Here is a 23,374-nt window from a genome sequence, read left to right as displayed (position 1 = left end):
TTTCTAGTTACTCTTCATTGGAAAAGTGATTTACATTGAGTCATTCATCCCAGATATTATCATCTTCTTCCTGACGAAGGCTTCTGGATTGATAGGTTTTCTGTCTCAGTACTTTTGAGATGACTGTTTCTCCCTCTTCTACTTTGTATTGTTGCCTACAAGAAAAATGCTGTTATCCTCATTCTTATTCCTCTGTACTTAATGTCACATTTTTTCACTAGTCATGATTTTTCTATTTAGTACTGTCATTATGCAATTTGTTTATGGTATGTCTTCATGAAGTTCCCTTTTTCTTTCTTATAAATGGAGTATATTAAATTTCTTCTACTTGCACATGTATAGATTTTTATCAAATCAGTAAAAAATGTAACCATGATTTGTCACTCTACCCCAGGTTTCCATCATTTTCTGGGTATTTACACATGAATTTGACTCCATGAAACTGCTAATTTTTCAGCCTTTTATATTTTTGAATTTTAATTTATTATTTTCACTTTAATTTTTTAAATTGAAGGATAATTGCTTTGTAGAATTTTGTTGTTTACTGTCAAACCTCAACATAAATCAGCTGTAGGTATACACATACCCCCTCCCTTTTGAAACTCCCTCCCATCTCCCTCCCCATCCTACCCCTCTAGGTTGATACAGAGCCCCTGTTTGACTTTCCTAAGCCATACAGGAAATTCCTGTTGGCTGTCTATTTTATATATGGTAATGTAAGTTTCCATGTTACTCTTTCCATACATCTCACCTTCTACTCCCCTTTCCCCATGTCCAAAAGTCTATTCTCTATGTCTGTTTCTCCATTGCTTCCCAGTAAATGAATTTTTCAGTTCCATTTTTCTAGATTCTGTATATGTGCATTAGAATATGATATTTATCTTTCTCTTCCTGACTCACTTCACTCTGTATAATAGGTTCTAGGTTCATCTGCCTCATGAGAACAGACTCAAATGCTTTCCATTTTATGGCTGAGTAATATTCCATTGTGTATATGTATCACAACTTCTTTATCCATTCATCTGTGGATGGACATCTAGGTTGCTTCCATGTTCTAGCTATTGTATGTAGTGTTGCAATGAGCAATGGGATATATGTGTCTTTTTCAACCCTGCTTTCCTCAGGGTATATGCCTAGGAGTGGGGTTGCAGGGACATATGGTGGTTTTATTCCTAGTTTTTATAAAAGAATCTCCATACCATCTTCTATAGTGGCCGTATCAATTTATAGTCCCACTAACAGTGCAACTAACACCCTATGCAGCCTTGACTGTTTGTAGACATTTTGATGATGGCCATTCTGACTGGTGTCAGGTGACATCTCATTGTAGTTTTGATTTACATTTCTCTAATAATGAGCGATATTGAGCATCTTTTCATGTTTGCTAGCCATCTGTATGTCTTCTTTGGAGAAATGTCTGTTTTAGGCCTTTTTCCCGCTTTTTGATTGGGTTGTTTGTTTTTCTGGTATTGAGTTTTATGAGCTGTTTGTATGTTTTGGAAATTAATCCTTTGTCAGTTGTTTCATTTGCTATTGTTTTCTCCCATTCTGAGGGTTGTCTTTTCACCTTGCTTATAGTATCTTTTGTTGTGCAGAAGCTTCTAGGTTTAATCAGGTCCCACTTGTTTACTTTTGTTTTTACTTCCATTACTCTAGGAGGTGGGTCATCAGAGAAGGCAATGGCACCCAACTCCAGTACTCTTGCCTGGAATATCCCATGGATGGAGGAGCCTGGTAGGCTGCAGTCCATGGGGTCATGACTAAGGGACTTCACTGTCACTTTTCACTTTCATGCATTGGAGAAGGAAATGGCAACCCACTCCAGTGTTCTTGCCTGAAGAGTCCCAGGGACGGCGGAGCCTGGTGGGCTGCCATCTATGGCGTCACACAGTTGGACACGACTGAAGCGACTTAGCAGCCGCAGCAGCAGGAGGTGGGTCATAGAGGATCTTGCTTTGATTTATGTCATCGAGTGTTCTGCCTGTATTTTCCTCTAAGAGATTTATAGTTTCTGGTCTTACATTTAGGTTTTTAATCCATTTTGAGTTTATCTTTGTATATGGTGTTAGGAATGTTCTAATTTCATTCTTTTACACCTAGCTGTCCAATTTTCCCAGCACCATTTATTGAAGAGGCTGTCTTTGCCCCATTGTATATTCTTGCCTCCTTTGTCAAAAATAAGGTACCCAAAGATGCATGGGTTTATTTCTGGGATTTCTATCTTGTTTCATTGGTCTATATTTCCATTTTTGTGCCAATACCATACTGTCTTGATGACTGTAGCTTTGTAGTATAATCCAAAGTCAGGAAGGTTGATTCCTCCAACTCCATTCTTCTTTCTCAAGACTGCTTTTGCTATTCGAGGTCCTTTGTGTTTCCATATGAATTGTGAAATTTTTTGTTCTAGCTCTGTGAAAAAAAAGTCATTGGTAATTTGATAGGGATCACATTGAATCTATAGATTGCATTTGGTAGTATTTCATTTTCACAATATTGATTCTTCTTAACCAGGAATGTGGAATATCTCTCCATCTGTTTATGTCATCTTTGATTTCTTTCATCAGTGTCTTATAATTTTCTGTGTACAGTTCTTTGTCTCCTTAGATAAGTTTATTCCTAGATATTTAATTCTTTTTGTTGCAATGGTAAATAGGGTTGATTCCTTGATTTCTCTTTCTGATTTTTCATTGTTAGTATATAGAAATGCAAGTGATTTCTGTGTATTGATTTTGTATCCTGCAACCTTGCTAAATTCCCTGATTAGCTCTAGTAATTTTCTGGTACTATCTTTATGTTTTTTTAGGTATAGTATCGTGTCATATGCAAACAGTGAGAGCTTTACTTCTTCTTTTCCAATCTGGATTATTTTTATTTCTTTTTCTTCTCTGAATACTGTAGCTAGGACTTCCAGAACTATGTTGAATAATAGTCAGAAAAGGGGACACCCTTGTCTTGTTCCTGATCTTTGGGGGAATGCTTTCAGTTTTTCACCATTGAGAATAATGTCTGCTGTAGGCTTAGAAAGCTGAGAGCTGAAGAATTGATGCTTTTGAACTGTGGTGTTGGAGAAGACTCTGAGACTCACTTGGACTGCAAGGAGATCCAACCAGTCCATCCTAAAGGAGATCAATCCTGAGTTTTCATTGGTAGGACTGATGTTGAAGCTGAAACTCCAGTACTTTGGCCACCTGACATGAAGAGCTGACTCATTTGAATAGACCCTGATGCTGGGTAAGATTGAGGGCAGGAGGAGAAAGGGATGACAGAGGATGAGATGGTTGGATGGCACCACTGACTCAATGGACATTAGTTTGGTTAAACTCTGGGATTTGGTGACTGACAGGGAGGCCTGGTGTGCTGCAGTTCATGGGGTCACAAAGAGTCGGAAATGACTGAGCGACTGAACTGAACTGTAGGTTTATCATATATGGCCTTTACTATGTTGAGGTAGCTTCCTTCTATGCCCATTTTTTGAAGAGTTTTAACCATAAATGGGTGGTGAATTTTGTCCAAGGCTTTTTCTGCATCCATTGAGATTATCATATGATTTTTATCTTTCAGTTTGTTAATATGGTGTATCACATTGTTTGATTTTGCATGTATTGACGAATCCTTGCATCCTGGAATAAACTCAACTTGATCATGGTGTATGAGCTTTTTGATGTGTTGCTGAATTCTGTTTGCTAAAATTTTGTTGAGGATTTTTGCATCTATGTTCATCAGTGGTATTGGCGTGTAGTTTTCTTTTTTTGTGTTGTCTTTGGTTTTAGTATCAAGGATGGTGGCCTCATGGAATGAATTTTGAAGTGTTCCTTCCTCTGCAGTTTTTTGAAAGAGTTTTAGAAGGATCAGTTCAGTTCAACTCAGTTCGTTGCTCAGTCGTGTCTGACTCTTTGCAACCCCATGAATTGCAGCACACCAGGCCTCCATGTCCAACACCAACTCCCGGAGTTCACTCAAACTCATGTCCATCGAGTTGGTGATGGCATCCAGCCATCTCATCCTCTGTCGTCTCCTTTTCCTCCTGGCCCCAATCTCTCCCAGCATCAGAGTCTTTTACAATGAGTCAACTCTTCACATGAGGTGGCCAAAGTATTGGAGTTTAAGCTTTAACATCATTCCTTCCAAAGAACATCCAGGGCTGATCTCCTTTAGGATAGACTGGTTGGACCTCCTTGCAGTCCAAAGGACTCTCAAGAGTATTCTCCAATACCACAGTTCAAAGGCATCAATTCTTTGGCGCTCAGCTTTCTTCACAGCCCAACTCTCACATCCATACATGACCACTAGAAAAACCATAGCCTTGAATAGACAGACCTTTGTTGGCAAAGTAATGTCTCTGCTTTTCAATATGCTATCTTGGTTGGTCATAACTTTCCTTCCAAGGAGTAAGCGTCTTTTAATTTCATGGCTGCAGTCACCACCTGCAGTGATTTTGGAGACCCCAAAAATAAAGTCTGACACTGTTTGCACTGTTTCCCCATCTATTTCCCATGAAGTGATGGGACCAGATGCCATGATATTCGTTTTCTGAATGTTGAGCTTTAAGCCAACTTTTTCACTCTCCTCTTTTACTTTCATCAAGAGGCTTTTTAGTTCCTCTTCACTTTCTGCCATAACAGTGGTGTCATCTGCATATCTGAGGTTACTGATATTTCTCCCAGCAATCTTGATTCCAGCTTGTGCTTCCTCCAGCCCAGCATTTCTCATGATGTACTCTGCATATAAGTTAAATAAGCAGAGTGACAATATACAGCCTTGACATACTCCTTTTCCTATTTGGAACCAGTCTGTCGTTCCATGTCCAGTTCGAACTGTTGCTTCCTGACCTGCCTATAGGTTTCTCAAGAGGCAGGTTAGGTGTTCTAATATTCCCATCTCTTTCAGAATTTTCCACAGTCTAAGGATAAGCATTAGCTATTCTCTAAATGCTTGACAGAATTCTTCTGTGAAGGCCTCTGGTCCTGGGCTTTTGTTGTTTTGGGAGATTTTTGATCACAGCTTTAATGTAATTGGGTTGTTCATAATTTCTATTTCTTCCTGGTTCAGTGTTGGAAGAATTAACTTTTCTAAGAATCTGTCCATTTCTTCCAGGTTATCCATTTTATTGCCATATAGTTGTTCATAATAGTCTCTTATAATCCTTTTTTTTTTTTTGTATTGTCTGTTGTAAACTCTCCTTTTTCATTTCGAATTATGTTGATTTGATTCTTCTCCTGTTTTTTTCTTGATGAGTCTGGCTAAAGTTTTGTCAATTTTGTTTATTTTCTCAAAGAACCCACTTTTCATTTTATCAATCTTTACTATTGTTTCTTTCATTTCTCTTTTTGGTTATTTCTGCTCATATCTTTGTGATTTCTTTACTTCTACTAATCTTGTGTGTTTTTGTTGTTGTTGTTCTTTTTCAAGTTGTTTTAGGTGTAAAGTTAGGTTGTCTATTTGATGCTTTACTTGTTTCTTTAGGTAGGATTGTATTGCTATAAATTTCCCTCTTAGAACTGCTTTTGCTGCATCCCATAGTTTTGAGTTGTCATGTTTTCATTGTCATTTGTTTGTAGAAATTTTTTGATTTCCCTTTTAATTTATTCAGTAACCTGTTGGTTATTTAGAAACGTGTTGTTTAATCTCCATGTGTTTGTGTTTCTTACAGTTTTTTTTTCCTTGTAATTTATATCTAGTTCCATAGTGTGCGGTCAGAGAAGATGCTTGATATGACTTCAATTTTTTTACATTTACTGAGGTTTGATTTGTGACCTAAAATATTCTCTATCCTGGAGAATGTTCCATGTGCACTTGAGAAGAAGGTGTATTCTTCTGCATTTGGATGGGATGTTCTGAAGAAATCAATGAGATCCATCTCATCTAACGTATCATTTAAGACTTGTGTTTCCTTATTAATTTTCTGTTTTGATAATCTGTCCATCGGTGTGAGTGGGGTGTTAAAGTCTCCTACTATTATTGTGTTACTTTCAATTTCTCCTTTTATGTCTGTTAGTGTTTGTCTTATGTTTTGACATGCTCCTATGTTGGGTACATAGATATTTACAGTTGTTATGTCTTCCTCTTGGATTGATCCCTTGATCATTATGTAGTGTCCTTCCTTATCTCTTGTAACCTTCTTTATTTTAAGGTCTATTTTGTCTGATATGAGGATTGCTACTTCAGCTTTCTTTTGCTTCCCATGTGCATGGGATATATTTTTCCATCCTCTCACTTTCAGTCTATATGTGTCTTTAGATCTGAAGTGCATTTCTTGTAGGCAGCATATATATGGATCTTGTTTTTGTATCCATACACCAGTCTGTGTCTTTTGGTTGGGGCATGTAATCCATTTACATTTAAAGTGATTATTGATATATATGTTCCTATTGCCATTTTCTTAATTCTTTGGGGTTGATTTTGTAGATCTTTTTTCTTCTCTTGTATTTCTTGACTATATAAATCCGTTTAACATTTGTTGTAAAGCTGGTCTTGTTGTGCTGAATTCTAAGTTTTGCTTCTCTGAAAAGCTTTTTATTTTACCATCAATTTTGAATGAGATACTTGTTGGGTACCGTAATCTTGGTTGTAGATTTTTCCCTTTCAGTACTTAAAATATATCCTGCCATTCCCTTCTGGCCTGCAGAGTATCAGCTGAAAGATCAGCTGTCAGGTTATGGGGTTTCCTTTGTATGTTACTTATTCCTTCTCCCTTGCTGCTTTTAATATTCTTTATTTGTGTTTAGTCTTTGTTAGTTTGATAAGTATGTGTCTTGGCATGTTTCTCCTTGGGTTTATCCTGTATGGGACTCCTTGTGCCTCTTGGACTTGATTGACTATTATATTTTCTATGTTGAAATTCTCAAGTATAATCTCTACAAAAATTCTCTCATTCCCTTTCTTTCTTCTGGGACCACTATAATTCAAATGTTGGTGTGTTTGATACTGTCCCAGAGGTCTCTGAGGTTATCCTCCATTCTTTTCATTCTTTTTACTTTATTCTGCTCTTCAGCAGTTATTTCCACCATTTTACCTTCTAGCTCACTGATTCATTCTTCTGTTTCATCTATTCTGTTATTGACTCCATCTAGAGTGTTTTTAATTTCAGTAATTGTGTTGTCTCTGCCATGTTTATTCTTTAATTCTTCTACGTCTTTGTTAACTGGTTCTTGCATTTTCTCCATTTTGATTTCAAGGTTTTTGATCATTTTTACTATCATCATTCTGAATTCTTTTGCAGGTAGTTTGCCTATTTCCTCTCCATTTATTTGGACTTCTAGTTTCTTCTTTCATTTGTGTAATATTTCTCTGCCTTTTCATTATTATTTCTTTTAACTTATTGTATTTGAGATCTCCTTCTCCCAGGCTTCATGGTTGAATTCTTTCTTCCTTTTGGTTTCTGCCCTCTAAAGTTGGTCCAGTGGTTTATGTAAGCTTCTTATAGGGTGATATTTGTGCTGAGTTTTTGTTGGTTTGTTTTTCCTCTGATGGGCAAGGCTGAGTGAGGTGGTACTCCTGTCTGCTAATGATTGGGTTTGTATTTTTGTTTCCTTTGTTGTTTAGGTGAGAGGTCCTGCACAGGGTGCTATTGGTGGTTGGATGATGCCAGGTCTTGTATTCTAGTGGTTTCCATTACGTGAGTTATCACTATTTGATACCCTCTGGGGTTAGTTCTCTTGTAGTCTAGGATCTTGGACTCAGTGCTCCCACCCCAAAGGCTCAGGACTTGATCTCTGGTCAGGAAAAAAGATTCCACAAGTGGTTTGTTATGGCATTAAGTGAGATTAAAAGAAATATCCCAAAACAAGAAACCGAAGATGAACCACAGACAAATGGCAGTTACAAAATCAGGCAAATAGTAATTAAAATAATGGAATATACACATATACATATACACCCATGAGAAAAGTCAAAACAGTCCAACAAAAATAAAGTATAATAAATTAACCTGGCAAACAAAGAAGTCAAAAATTTTATTTACCAGTTAAGAACAAAACTAACTAAAGCACAAACTGGAAAACAAAACTAAAGCAAGGTGCCAAATGGGGAATAAAGCAATGAAAACATAACTAAGAAATAGGTTGAAAGGAGAGGAAAGAAAAGGAAGAAAAATTAGATATGCAAAGTTGGAGGTAAATGAAGAAGATGTGTGTGTGTGTGTGTGTGTGTATATATATATATATATATGTATATGTATATATGCTGCTGCTAAGTCGCTTCAGTTGTGTCCGACTCTGTGTGACCCCATAGACTGCAGTCCACCAGGCTTCCCATCCCTGGGATCCTCCAGGCAAGAACACTGGAGTGGGTTGCCATTTCCTTCTCCAATGCATGAAAATGAAAAGTGAAAGGGAAGTCACTCAGTCGTGTCCGACTCTAGCGACCCCATGGACTGCAGCCTACCAGGCTCCTCCGTCCGTGGGGTTTTCTAGGCAAAAGTACTGGAGTGGGGTGCCACTGCCTTCTCTGATATATATAATTTTTAATATATATATATATATATATATATTAAAGATTAACTGCAAGGGGAAGAGAGCAGTAGGAAAGGCAAACAAAGGAATAAATTTAGAAAAATATAATAGGTTTTAAAAAATTAAAAGTTAAAATTACAAAAATGAAAAAAAAATAAAAGGAAAAAGAAAGAAAAAAAAGGAAAATTCCGCAGAACTGCAAAAGCCCAACATAGATGCAAAGGTTTATAACAACAATAAAAAATGTGACTGAATATACACATATACATATACACCCATAAGCAAAATCAAAACAGCCCAACAAAAGTAAAATAGAGTAGATTGACCTAGTGAACAAAGGTCCGACTCTCTGTGACCCCATAGATGGCAGCCCACCAGGCTTCCCATCCCTGGGAAATGTTGGGAAAAGCCCAACATAGATGCAAAGGTTTATAACAGCAATAAAAAGTGTGACTGAATATACACATATACATATACACCCATAAGCAAAATCAAAACAGCCCAAGAAAAGTAAAATAGAGTAGATTGACCTAGTGATCAAAGGAAACCAAAAATTATATCTACCAGAACAAAACTAACTAAAGCACAAACTGGAAAACAAAACTAAAGCAATGTGCCAATTGGGGAGTAAAGCAATGAAAATAAAACTAACAAATACATTGAGAGGAAGGGAAATAAAGAAAAGAAAGAAAGAATAGCTATGCAAAGTTAAATATAGGTAGATGAATAAGATTTATATACATTAAAGATTAAGTGCAAGGGGAAAAGAACAGTAGGAAAGGCAAACAAAAGAAAAAATGTAGAAAAATATACTAGGTTATAAAAAATTAAAATTATAAAAAGAGAAAAGAAAAAAAATGGAAGAAGAAAAAGGATAAAAAAAAGGGGGTGGGGGTGGGGAAACTCCACAGAACTGCAATGGCCCAAGTTAGAAGCAGAGGTTTGTGACAACAATAAAAAGTGTTACTGAATATATACGTATACACCCCTAAGCAAAATCAAAACAGTCCAACAAAAATAAAGTACAGTAGATTGATCCAGTAAACAAAGGGAACCAAAAATTACATCTACCAGAACAAAAGTAACTAAAGCACAAATTGGAAAACAAAACAAAAGCAAGGTACCGATTGGGGAATAAAACAATGAAAATAAAACTAACAAATATGTTGAGAGGAAGGGGAAAAAAGAAAAAGAAAGTAGATATGCAAAGTTAAATAGAGGTAGATAAAGAAGATTTATGTATATATTAAAGATTAACTGCAAAGGGAAAAGAACAGTAGGAAAAGCAAACAAAGGAATAAATGTAGAAAAAATAATAGGTTTAAAAAATTAAATTAAAAAAAGAGAAAAACAAAAAACAAAAAAAGCCTCTCATAACTGCAAAAAGCATAGAGGCAGGTTTTTAGCAACAATAAAAAACGTGATTAAGGAAAAAAAAGACCAAAAAAAGGTCAAAAAATTAATTGGATTTCATAGTGCCAATAAAATTGACAACTACAACAGAGGAGGGAGAAAAGAAAGAAAAAAAAAAGTTCAAAAAAATCTATAGAACAAGTCAAAACATAAGAATAATAAATGTTTTTCTTGAGTCACTGCTGTCAGTGTCACTTCCCTCACTGGGAGTCACAGTCCACCTCACCTCCCTAGGATGCCCTCCAACACTGTGCTGATCTCTGGACCTGCTGTGGGGGCAGCTCATATTCTAATCTGGTCTACTCCTCTGTGTTGTTGCCTCCATGTCCACAGCTATCAGAACTAGTGTGTTTTCTTTTGTGGGAGCTCTCAATGACCTTTTATATACTCCATAGACACGGGGTCTGCCTAATTGTGTGGATTTAATCTTCAGCTTGTACAGTTGGTGGGAAGGTTTGGGGTCTTCTTCCTTAGTCACACTGACCCTGGGTTTCAATTGTTGTTTTATTTCCACCTCTGCATGTGGGTCACCCACTGGGGTTTGCTCCTGAGGCTGCCCTGGAGGACTTGGGTTTGCCCCTGTGAGGGCCAGGTGCAGAGGTGGTGCAGCTGCTTGGGTTGCAGGAGTTCTGGCAACACCAGGTACTCAGGGGAGTTGGCAGCTAGGGCAGCAAGAAATATAGTGCTCTAGAAGGGTATGGCAACCAGTATTGGCCAATACGCTCCAGTATTCTTGCCTGGAGAACCCCCTTCCTGACCAAAGAAGCCTGGCAGGCCACAGTCTATAGGGTTGCAAAGAGCTGGACACTACTGAAGCGACCCTGCACACATAAGCGCAAGACTTTTTTTTGCCTATGGCAGATCTGCCCCAGTGCGAGTTGAGCACGAAAGTGGCTCAGCTGCTTGGCCTGCAGGGACCCTGGTGGCGTCAAGTGTGCAAGGGATATGGACTGCCTCCGTTGCAGACGTTATGGCCCTATCAGAGTCTTTTTTCAAGCCTCTTGTAACTGGCAATCAGAAGGCCTCTTTGGCCAGTCTTTCTCCATAGCTCCACCCATTCAGGCACTTAGATGACTTCCTCGCCTGAAGTTCTTCTCTGTTGTTCAGTGTATAAGGCACATAGAGGGCACCCCTCTGCCCACCACCCCACTCTCTTGGCTGGGGTCCTACTCTGTAGATGAGCACTTAAACAGGCACCCTGGGTGGGGTCCTACTCTGTAGTTCAGTGTGTCAGGTGTTTGATGGGCCAGCCTCTCTATTTTTCAGCTGCCAATGCTGCCGTGTGGGGAGAGATAGGCTATGGTGATGGCTCCACCCCCTACACGTGACTCAGCAGTATCGCCTTGCTTCCATGGCTGCCGGCTTTCCTCCTCAGGCATTTCCCACCAGTCTCCTCCCTCTCATCCCCTCCATCCATCTCTCTGCCGTCAACAGCAGCCCTTGCCCGAGGATTGCTCCACAGTCCCTAAATTCCAGTTCCCAGCCACTGTGCCATCTGGGGTATGTATGCAGTGGCAAGGACTGTCTGATTCTCATTCCATTTAGGCTGCCACAGATGAGCTGTTTTACTCTCAGCCACGAATGTTTCTCCTCTGACTCAGGCAATTGCCCTGGTGTTGGAATCAGACCCCTGCTTCAATTCGCCCACCCACCAAGGGCAGGTCCAGTCCTACTAACACTCCTGTTTTTCCCCCTAGCTCTTTGGTCCTACCAAGTTTTGTGTGGGTCTATATATTCTTTTCCACTGATCAGGTACTCCTGTCTGCTCTCAGCTGGTGTTCTGCATGCCCTTCTGTGTCTGAAGATGTATCCCTGATGTATCCATGGAGAGAGAGGTACTCCGTGTCTACCTACTCCTCCACCATCTTGTCCTCCACTGTAATGTTTAATTGTACTTTTTAAATGGAAGTGGTGGTTCAGAAGGTAAAGAATTCCACTGTGTGTGTGTGTGTGTGTGTGTGTGTATACACATACATAGCTATATATCGCTATGTCTTTTTTTGATGAGATACATTGGCTAACATGATTCATGATTCACAGATTGTAAAATTAGAAAAAGATGGTATAGATTTATTACTTTTTCAGGAAAAAATAAAATCAGTTTTAAAGAGCATAGAAAGTAGAAGAATATACACAGTAACACTATATCCTCTTTTTCTTCTGCTCTTTCCAGATAAGTTTAAGGATTGGTTATATTTAGCACCATTCATTTTATAGTTATCTATGGAGCTATTGATTTTATAATGGGGATTTTACCTTTAAATCATTTGAGCCTTTGTCAAGAAGCCTGGAGGTAATCAATGGTAAACAGTTGGGCTCAAAAAATTCTTATAACATACAGAATGCTCCTAATATCTCTGACCTCTATTTGTGCCACAGTGAGGTCATCCTTTTGTTTTCTGCCAGGCATTCCTAGTGAGTTTGCTCCCACGTTTCTTCTGTTAATATGAATTGCACCCCACGTTCTGACTTGAAACATCACTCTGCTTTTGATTGTGTCATCATGTTGCCATGTTCTTCTGTTCTTCTCTAGTAATGTGATGATTTTTTCTTTTGTCTGTGGTAGAAGTTCTTTAACTTAGGCACTATTAAAACTTTGGATCAAATAATTTTTGGCTGTGGTTGGGGTGGGGAGCTGTCTTGTTCATTGTAGGATGTTTAGTAGTGTTCCTGCTGCTACTGCTGCTGCTAAGTCGCTTCAGTTGTGTCCGACTCTGTGCAACCCCATAGACAGCAGCCCACCAGGCTCCCCTGTCCCTGGGATTCTCCAGGCAAGAACACTGGAGTGGGTTGCCATTTCCTTCTCCAGGTCATGAAAGTGGAAAGTGAAAGTGAAGTCACTCAGTTGGGTCCGACTCTTTGGGACCCCATGGACTGCAGCCTACCAGGCTCCTCTGCCCGTGGGATTTTCCAGGCAAGAGTACTGGAGTGGGGTGCCATTGCCTGGCCTCCAAATATTACATGCAAATAATCTTCCCCTTCCTTCTCTTCCCTAGTTACAACAATCAAAAATATCTCTAGATGTTGCCAAATGTCTATGCCCTGTGGAACACCATTCTGTCCTATGATGTTCCTGATTATTCATCCTTTGCAAGAAGAACTTATATTTTAGTTGACTTTCTTTCTTTAGCTCCTCTTATCTACAACCATAACTCACAACACCCAGATATTGGCAAGTATGTTTTCTTCTAAGATGGCTAGGTTTCAAGTATGTAGTAACCATCTAAAAATACTGAGTTGGGTAATTCTTCCTCAGGTGACTCTATATTTTTTCTAGGGACTGGAAAGGCATCCAAATGGATGACCATGTTACTTTCATAAAACAGTCAGTGTAGTTACTCTTACAAATCACCTCAAGTTCTAAGCCAAATTTCAGACAGAACCCTTATCACTATCTATTTAAAAATGTTTAAAAGACTAGTTTTAGAGTAGTTTTATATTTACAACATAACTGAGCGGAAGGTACAGTGTTTTCTCATTTACACCCCCCCCACCTATGCATATCCGTCAGTCTTATCAACAGCACCCACCAGAGAGGTCTGTATGTATATTTTTTATATATATATATATATATATTTCTTTTCAACAAGATGAGCCTACATTGGCACATTATAATTAACTACCTAGTGGCTCAGATGGTAAAGAATCTGCCTGCAATGCAGGAGACCTGGGTTTGATCCCTGGGTTGGGACGATCCCCTGGAGGAGAGCACGCCAATGCACTTCGGTATTCTCGCCTGGAGAATCCCCATGAACAGAGGAGCCTGGTGGGCTACAGTCCATGGGGGTAACGAAGAGTCAGACATGACTGAGTAATGGAGCACAGTCCACAGTTTACCCTAGCATCCTCTGTTGGCTTCCCCTGTGGCTCTGAGGTAAAGAATCTGCCTGCAATGCAGGAGACACAGGTGACTTGGGTTCGATCCCTCAGTCAAAAAGATCCCTTGGAGCAGGGTATAGCAACCCACTCCAGTATTCTTGGGCTTCCCAAGGTGGTGCTCGTGCTAAAGAATCAGCCTGCCAATGCAGGAGACACAGGTGACTTGGGTTTGATTCCTAGGTCGGGAAGATCCCTTGAAGATGGAAATGGCAACCCACTCCCATATTCTTGCCTGGAGAAGTCCATGGACAGAGAAGCCTATCAGGCTACAGTCTGTGAGATTGTAGAGTCAGACATGACTGCACACTCACACACACACATATTCATTGTTGGTATTGTACATTCTGTGAATTTATACAAAAGTATTATGTATACCCATTGTTATGATATCATACAGAGTCTTCTTACAGTCTTCTGCCTGTTCATCTACACACACACACACACACACACACACACCTTGACCCTGGCAACCAATGATCTTTTAACTGCAACTATATTTTACCCTTTTCCAGAATTTCATGTAGTTGGAATCATACAGTATGTAGCCTTTTATGATTAGCTTCTTTCTCTTATAGATTCCTCCATGTCTTTTTATGGCTTAATAGCTCATTCCTTTTTAGTGATGAATAATATTCCATTGTCTAGATGAACCAAAGTTTATTCTCTATTCACCCACTGCAGGATATCTGGTGTGCCTTTGGCAAGTATGAAAGCAACATCCTTTAAAATATACAAATTCTGCTATTATCTTGCCTTATTATATAAGCCTAAGATTGTTTATATGCCATATGTTTGGGCTTGGACTGTATTTATTGTCAGAGCAGTTATATGTCTTCTGATTTCAGAATAGTCCTCAAAGCCCTGTTTAAAACATATAGTCCAGTTCTAGAGTTGGGAGATTTTAAATGCTGCAGTGTACAACACATATAAAAGTTGGAATATGAGCACTTCCTATTGCTAGGGTAGAGAGGCAGTCATTAACAGGGCCTAAATATACTGGAGACAGTCCTGACATTTATAGTGTTTTGTTATTCTACTTTTCAAAAAACTTACAGAGAGAGTGTTTGAAATGAAGTTGTGTCACATTCTGGGCTATTACATAGATGATAGATAAACAGATATCAAAATACTATCCCTTAGGGTAATATCTTAAGTGCTCTAAAGAAATGAGGTAAAGCACCAAAACACATTACACATGGAATACTTACATCTCAGTTTTAACAGTGTGATTTTCAAATAAATCCTAGCTTTATTTGCATATAAAATGTTGGATTTATATGCAAGAAGTTAGCAATGTGAAAATTATCACTTTGTAAATATCAAGAATAACAGTAAAATGTCCAGCAAAATAGTAAATATAACCTCAATTTTTTGAATTAATATTTATTCTAGCCTATATAAAGAAATTCAATATATGAAAAATGGTCTTTAAAAATTGGGTCTGAATAATATATAAAAAAAGTTTCCTTAGAATAAAAGATGCAGTTTTCTTGAAAGATCTGTTTTGGTTATATCATGACTACTAAAATTAAATTTCCGTTCAGTTCAGTCGCTCAGTTGTGTCCGACTCTTTGCGACCCCATGAACCGTAGCACGCCAGGCCTCCCTGTCCATCACCAACTCATGTACACCCAAACCCATGTCCATTGAGTCAGTGATGCCATCCAGCCATCTCATCCTCTGTCGTCCCCTTCTCCTCCTGCCCTCAATCTTTCCCAGCATCAGGGTCTTTTCAAACGAGTCAGCTCTTCGCACCAGGTGGCCAAAGTATTGGAGTTTCAGCTTCAACATCAGTCCTTCCAATGAATACCCAGGACTGATTTCTTTAGAATGGACTGGTTGGATTCCCTTGCAGTCCAAGGGACTCTTAAGAGTCTTCTCCAACACCACAGTTCAAAAGCATCAATTCTTCAGTGCTCAGCTTTCTTTACAGTGCAACTCTCACATCCGTACATGACCACTGGAAAAACCATAGCCTTGAATAGATGGACCTTTGTTGCTAAAGTAATGTCTCTGCTTTTTAATACGTTGTCTAGGTTGGTCATAACTTTCCTTTCAAGGAGTAAGTGTCTTTTAATTTCATGGTTGCAATCACCATCTGCAAGAATTTTGGAGCCCAGAAAAATAAAGTCAGCCACTGTTTCCACTGTTTCCCCATCTATTTCCCATGAAGTGATGGGATCAGATGTCATGATCTTTGTTTTCTGAATATTGAGTTTTAAGCCAACTTTTTCACTCTCCTCTTTCACTTTCATCAAGAGGCTCTTTAGTTCTTCACTTTCTGCCATAAGGGTGGTGTCATCTGCATATGTGAAGTTATTGCTATTTCTCCCGGCAATCTTGATTCCAGCTTGTGCTTCCTCCAGCCCAGCATTTCGCATGATGAACTCTGCAAATAAGTTAAATAAGCAGGGTAACAATATACAGCCTTGACGTACTCCTTTTCCTGTTTGGAACCAGTCTGTTGTTCCATGTCCAGTTCTAACTGTTGCTTCCTGACCTGCATACAGGTTTCTCAAGAGGCAGGTCAGGTGGTCCGCTAGTCCCATCTCTTTCAGAATTTTCCACAGTTTATTGTGATCCACATAGTCAAAGGCTTTGGCATAGTCAATAAAGCAGAAATCGATGTTTTTCTGAAACTCTCTTGCTTTTTCAATGATCCAGCAGATGTTGGCAATTTGATCTCTTGTTCCTCTGCCTTTTCTAAAACCAGCTTGAACATGTGGAAGTTCATGGTTCATGTATTGCTGAAGCCTGGCTTGGAGAATTTTGAGCATTATCTTACTAGCATGCGAGATGAGTGCAATTGTGCAATAGTTTGAACATTCTTTGGCATTGCCTTTCTTTGAGATTGGAATGAAAACTGACCTTTTCCAGTCCTGTGGCCACTGCTGTTTTCCAAATTTGCTGGCATATTGAGTGCAGCACTTTCACAGCATCATCTTTCAGGATTTGAAATAGCTCAACTGGAATGCCATCACCTCCACTAGCTTTGTTTGTAGTGATGCTTTCTAAGGCCCACTTACCTCACATCCAGGATGTCTGGCTCTAGGTCAGTGATCACACCATCGTGATTATCTGGGTCATGATGCTCTTTTTTGTACAGTTCTTCTGTGTATTCTTGCCATCTCTTCTTAATATCTTCTGCTTCTGTTAGGTCCATACTATTTCTGTCCTTTATTGAGACCATCTTGGCATGAAATATTCCCTAATAAAAGTGGGCTACCACTAAAAGAGAAAAAAATTTAGAACTCAGAACTTTGCAATTTGGTGTCAGATGTAAAACATTCAGTGAAATATACCTCAGTATAAATATACCTTAGAAAAAACTTTTTAATAAAAAAATTTAAACAAATTATTGAGCCAAATATTGATCTAACGAAATAATGAAACTTGAATTAGAAGTGTGTGGTACAAGTTTCAAATGAAGAGAGTAAACCTGAATAAAAAGAACAAAAGTGTTAAAGAAATGATTAAATATTTGGCAAAACTAATACAATATTGTAAAGTTTAAAAATAAAATAAAATAAAAAAAATTTAAGTAAAACATGTTGAGAGGATTCATACCAGCCATTAAGAAGTAATAAAAAACATTTTCAGCAGTATTGAAATGGGGTCTCCCAGATGGTTCAGTGGTAAAGAACCTGCCTGCCAACACAGATGAGTGACTCAGGGGACTCGATCCTTGGGTTGGTAAGACCCCCTGGAAAACAAAACAGCATCCCACTCTGGTATCCTTGTCTGAAAAATCCCGTGGACACTGAGCCCTGATGAGCTATGAGATCTGGTGTGCTATGGTCCTTGAGGTTGCAAAGAGTTGGGCACAACTAAGAGACCAATCAGAAAGTGAAGAGGAACTAAAAAGCCTCTTGATGAAAGTAAAAGAGGAGAGTGAAAAAGTTGGCTTAAAGCTCAACATTCAGAAAATGAAGATCATGGCATCCAGTCCCATCACTTCATGGGAAATAGATGGGGAAACAGTGTCAGACTTTATTTTTTGGGGCTCCAAAATCACTGCAGATGGTGACTGCAGCCATGAAATTAAAAGATGCTTACTCCTTGGAAGGAAAGTTATGACCAACCTAGATAGCATATTGAAAAGCAGAGACATTACTTTGCCAACAAAGGTTCATCTAGTCAAGGCTATGGTTTTTCCTGTGGTCATGTATGGATGTGAGAGTTGGACTGTGAAGAAGGCTGAGTGCCAAAGAATTGATGCTTTTCAACTGTGGTGTTGGAGAAGACTCTTGAGAGTCCCTTGGACTGCAAGGAGCTCCAACTAGTCCATTCTGAAGGAGATCGGCTCTGGGATTTCTTTGGAAGGAATGATGCTGAAGCTGAAACTCCAGTACTTTGGCCACCTCATGTGAAGAGTTGACTCATTGGAAAAGACTCTGATGCTGGGAGGGATTGGGGGCGGGAGGAGAAGGGGACGACAGAGGATGACATGGCTGGATGGCATCACTGACTCGATGGATGTGAGTGTGAGTGAACTCCGGGAGTTGGTGATGGACAGGGAGGCCTGGCGTGCTGTGATTCATGGGGTCACAGAGTCGGACACGACTGAGTGACTGAACTGAACTGAACTGAATTGAAGAGACCAAGCACAGGTGATCATGAAAGTAACATTGTAGTTACATTCTGAACATATTTTCAGAAATCTGAAGAAATAATAGATCTTAAAAGCAAACATCAGAAAAGGATCAGAACAGTTTCAAAGTTTGTATTAGTATTACTAGATCCTAAGAAAAGCTTTTAGATCAACAGCTTTTTAAAAAGGGTATGTAAACCAGATAACATGAAGTAATTATTAAAAAAACAGTCTATCTTGATTACAGGTATATTATTAAAGCATAATAATTGTTAGTGTGATAAATTTGAAATTTCCTTGCACAGTTTTAAGTATGTATTACTTTTTCCTTTGCCCTTATACAAAGGAAAAAAATATTTCCGTTTTCTTTTAATTATAGGAATGCAGGATTCAGACTCCTTTTTCTTTATTTCTACCTTTATTCCTCACATCTGGTATGGATTAAACAATTCTAGGTCCCAGGGCTTTAACTATGACTTGCTGAACAGAAATCTGATAGCTCATTCTTTGAATTCCTCAATTCTAGAAAGGAAAGAAAAATATCCAATTTTGACATTTTAGCAGGCTTTCCTCTGCTTTCTGCTAAAATGTTACAGTTTCCTGATGTTTACATACATTAACTATCACACAGTTATACAACTGAGGTGGTCAGGGTACTAAAGTTACAGTCCTTCCTAGAGCAGACATATAAAAATCAGAATATAAACAACTTTGTAAAGAAACATGAAGCTCAGAAGGAGATAAAAGGAGTTGGGTTTATTAACTTTATATCTCAAGGAAAGTATATAATGGGTTTTAAAAATTCATTTCATCGGGTAATGTATCGGTTTTCCATAAATGTTGATGATTATAATTACCATATGTAATCTGTTTTTTCCTTGTGGAAATGAATCAAGTTTATAAAAATGAAAAGGTTCTGCTTTGATAATGATGTGACATGGTTTATGAAATGAAACTGCTATTCTTTCAAAAATTTGGTTGAATAGTGGAGCTATTTTGGTAACAAATTATTGCTAAATTGTTAGTTAAAACTTAGTAGAGGAGAATAGCCATTGCCACTCACACATTTGTCTCGTGGCTTTTGGCAATGATGTTGGAAAATTAAGGCCGCCAGTGTGTTCTTGTTAATTGTCCTTGTTATTTCTCAAGAAAACCTCCTAATAACCATTGTGGTTTCAGTTGGACTGTGTGTAACACAGTGTCCCAGGCTCTCACTCTTCACTAGGAACCTAAGGATTGGTGTTCATGTTCCTTGTGGCTTCCTTGAGATAAATATGCAACAAGAAGTATTGAACCTAACCATTTTATTATCATCAAGGACTTTTGCTGCTTTTGTAAAATTTGCCAATCCACTCATTTTATTGTTCATGTCTGTTTTCCAGATTTCTCTTTTCCTCATCCCATGTGGCAACATAATTTAGTTTCTGAAAAACATGTGGCTTATCATGTATGCTTATTAGTGCCTAGATTAAATCACAGAGCCCAAATACGTAAAGAACTTAGTTCTAGCTTAGGCTCTTCCACCTACCTGAGTCACTGTGATCAGATTTCCAAAACCTGTGATACCTAGTGGAGTGTACAATGAAAAGGCACTTATGAAACTTCTTGAGACTTGTCTGAAGAATACACTGATACTTACAGTTTTTGTGTTTTCTTTTTGCTTAAAATTCTAATGCAGTGGAACAAATAAGAACACTCTTGGTTTTATCTTAAACTAGAAATTTTGAATGTTATTTTTGATCCAGTATTTGAGGAGCAGCCTTTATAATAGCTATGCTAATGCTTCTTGCTTTTATAGATCACAGGCAAATGATAATATGACCAAGATAAGTTAGTCTTTGCACTTTTATCTCTAAAGAGTTAATTTTCCTATCAGTTCATTTTCCAGCAGAGAACAGTGCACTAAAACGGGGGCAATTGGCATGAGTTTAATAAGGTATTTTTAAAAGATAACAAAACCAATACAATATTGTAAAGTAAAAATGATAATAATAATAGAAACCAACAGGGAAGAATGAATAGGCCCAGGGCTAACAGTATGGGAAGTTAGGCTTGAAGGAGCCAGTGGGGAGAGCTATAGGATGGTTATACAGGGTTCCTAGCCTTTGGTAGAATAACACTAGTAACAGTTGCACTGACAACTAGCTACCTCAGCAGGAGGGGAGTTGTACCCCAACAGCTCTCTCCTCCTACCCTTTGAATCCTAAGAACTTATTGTTCAAACACAACCAAATCTAAAGGGTAAAATATTTTTGTATTTGTTTATAGAAAGCAACATCCTGAGTTTTGGAACAAGGTAAAGAAGCCTGGAAGAAGGACATAAAGAGACAAATGGGGAATGACCAATACCTCTGTAACTTGAAGCTTTTTAACCTGAAGATCTCAAAGTTCCTTTCTGCTTAGCAGTTCTGCCTGACTCTTACCTGTAGCTCTTTGCCACACCTCAAATATATTTATGCAATTTTATATGGCCTTATTGTATTATATCAATTGTGATTTATCATTTCCATAATGCTTTACTTAGAGCATGTTTTACAGTCCTTTTTGTTACTTGCAATTTTATTTTTTACTGTTGATAATATAATGATACAAAGGGGAATAATAGACTGTGAGAAGCTCAGTGATAAAGAATCCTCCTGTAATTCAGGGGACCCAGGAGATGAGGGTTCGATCTCTGGATCAGGAAGATCTCCTGAGGAGGAAATGACAACCCACTCCAGTATTCTTGCTTGAAAAATTCCATGGACAGAGGAGCCTGGCAATCTGCAGTCCAAAAGGGGTCCCAAAGAATCAGACATAACTAAGCATGCATGCACAAATGAGAATATCACACTAATATCTTGAGTACTATACAAAGCTAATCCAATAAATTGAAATGTATGATTGTTCAAGTTTTTATTTGTAGTCAGAGAGTACACTAAGGATATGATTGATTCTCTGATAGAATTAAGAATTATGCCTTGTTATATTTTTTGTTTCTATAAATACATAGAGTAAGGCAGGGAATAGGTTTAAATTCTGGGAATTTTAGATGATATTTATTCATGTGTTTATAAAATATATAGTGCCATAGAAATGTACAACATGGAATGTCTGGAGAGGATAGATATTTTTATCTTCTATCACAGATATGTCTCTGTGAGAAATGTCTATAATTCCAGGGATTTTCTAAAAGATGACTAAAACTACTCACTAATACTGACAACTTTGTCATGGAGCATGTTTCTCTATATTACTAGGAAGGATAGAGCTAGAAAGTTTGAAATCATAGTTCAATGAAAAATTGGAAATGAATAAGGAACTATGTTTGAAATAGCAAGAACATATGAGCAATTATGAAAAGCAGTGATATGCAGTGTATTAGTTTGCTTGGGCTTCCTTAACAAAACACCACTGTGGTTTACAGGACAGAAATTTATTTTGTCGCGCTTCTGAAAATTAGAAGTTCGTAAGTATAGTGCCACCAAATTCAATTTCTGAGATGGGCTCTCTTCCTCATTTATATAATGCTGCCTTCTCATCATGTCCTCACATAGATATTTATTTACCGCATATATAGTCATACATCCACACACACAAAATGTTCTCTGGTATCTCTTCTAAGGACACTAAATCTTTTGAGTCAGGGCCCCACTATATAACCTCACTTAATGTTAGTTACTTCTCTAGAGGCCCTTCTCTAAATAGAGTCACATTCAGGCTGGGGATTCAGGGTTTCAACATATGAATCAGTGCTTTTTAAAATTAATTTTATTTTTTATTTTATCATTTTATATTAGAATATAGTTGATTAACAATACTGTGTTAGTTTCAGGTGTATAGCCAAGTGATTCAGCTATACATGTACATGTATCGAGTCTTTTTCAAATTATTTTTCACATTTAGGTTATTACAAAATATTTAGAAGAGTTCCCTGTGCTATACAGAAGGTCCTTGTTATCTACTTTCCATATAGTAGTATGTGTATGTCAATTCCAAACTCCCAATTCATCCATCCTCTCAACGTTTCCTCTTTGGTAACCTTAAGTTTGTTCTCTAAGCCTGTGAGTCTATTTTTGTTTCATAAACAAGTTCATTTGTATCATTTTTTAAAGCTTTCATATCTAAGCAATATCATGATATTTGTCTTTCTCTGTCAAACTTACCTCACTTAGTATAATATCCAAGTCCATCCATATTGTTGCAAATGACATTATTTCATTTTTTTAAATTTTATTTTATTTTTAAACTTTACAATATTGTATTGGTTTTGCCAAATATCGAAATGAATCTGCCACAGGTATACATTATTTCATTCTTTTTTGAGGCTGAGTAATACTCTATTTTATATATGTACCACATCTTTATTCATTCATATGTGATGCACATTTAGGTTGCTTCCATGTCTTGACTATTGTAAACAGCACTGCAGTGAACATTGGGAGCATGTATCCTTTCGAATAATGATTTTCTCTGAATATATGCCAAGGAGTGGAATTGCTGGATGATACAATAGTTCTGTGTTTAGTTTTTTTAAGGAGCCTTCACGCTGTTCTCCATAGTGGCTGTACTGATTTACATTCCCACCAACAGTGTAGGAGGGTTCCCTTGTCTCCACACCCTCTCCAACATTTATTGTATGTAGACTTTTTGATGGCTATACTGACTGGTGTGAGGTGATATTTCATTGTAGTTTTGATTTTCATTTCTCTCTTAATTAGTGATGTTGAGCATCTTTTTGTGTGCTTCTTGGCCATTTGTATATCTTCTTCAGAGAAATATCTATTTAGGTCCTCCATCCATTTTTTGATCTTTTTTTTTTTTTTTGATATTGAGTTTCATGAGGTGTTTGTATATTTTAGAGATTAGTCTCTTTCCCCCATTGTGTGGGTTGTCTTTTCATCTGTTTGTTTTTGCTGTGCAGAAGCTTTTAAATTTAATCAGGCCCTATTTGTTTACTTTTATTTTTATTACCCTAGAAGGTGGGTCAAAAGAGATCTTGCTGTAATTTATGTAAAAGTGTATTCTTCCTATGCTTTCCTCTAAGAGTTTTCTAGTATCC

At 37.9% G+C, this 23,374-nt stretch overlaps 1 protein-coding gene across 2 annotated transcripts in view; it reads left to right on the top strand.

The window, feature by feature from the left end:
• Positions 1-20,799, top strand: part of FAM170A (family with sequence similarity 170, member A) — a 52,756-nt gene extending 31,957 nt beyond the window's left edge. For both annotated transcript variants that reach the window (XM_024995059.1, XM_015472136.2), the window contains exon 6: positions 20,602-20,799. The gene's annotated coding sequence lies outside the window, so the exon portion shown is untranslated. The remainder of the gene's footprint in view (positions 1-20,601) is intronic.
• The last annotated feature ends 2,575 nt before the right edge of the window (positions 20,800-23,374 follow it).

Source organism: Bos taurus, chromosome 7 (genome assembly GCF_002263795.3).
Source record: "Bos taurus isolate L1 Dominette 01449 registration number 42190680 breed Hereford chromosome 7, ARS-UCD2.0, whole genome shotgun sequence".
Taxonomy (NCBI): domain Eukaryota; kingdom Metazoa; phylum Chordata; class Mammalia; order Artiodactyla; family Bovidae; genus Bos; species Bos taurus.
This window is presented reverse-complemented; position numbering and strand designations above follow the sequence as displayed.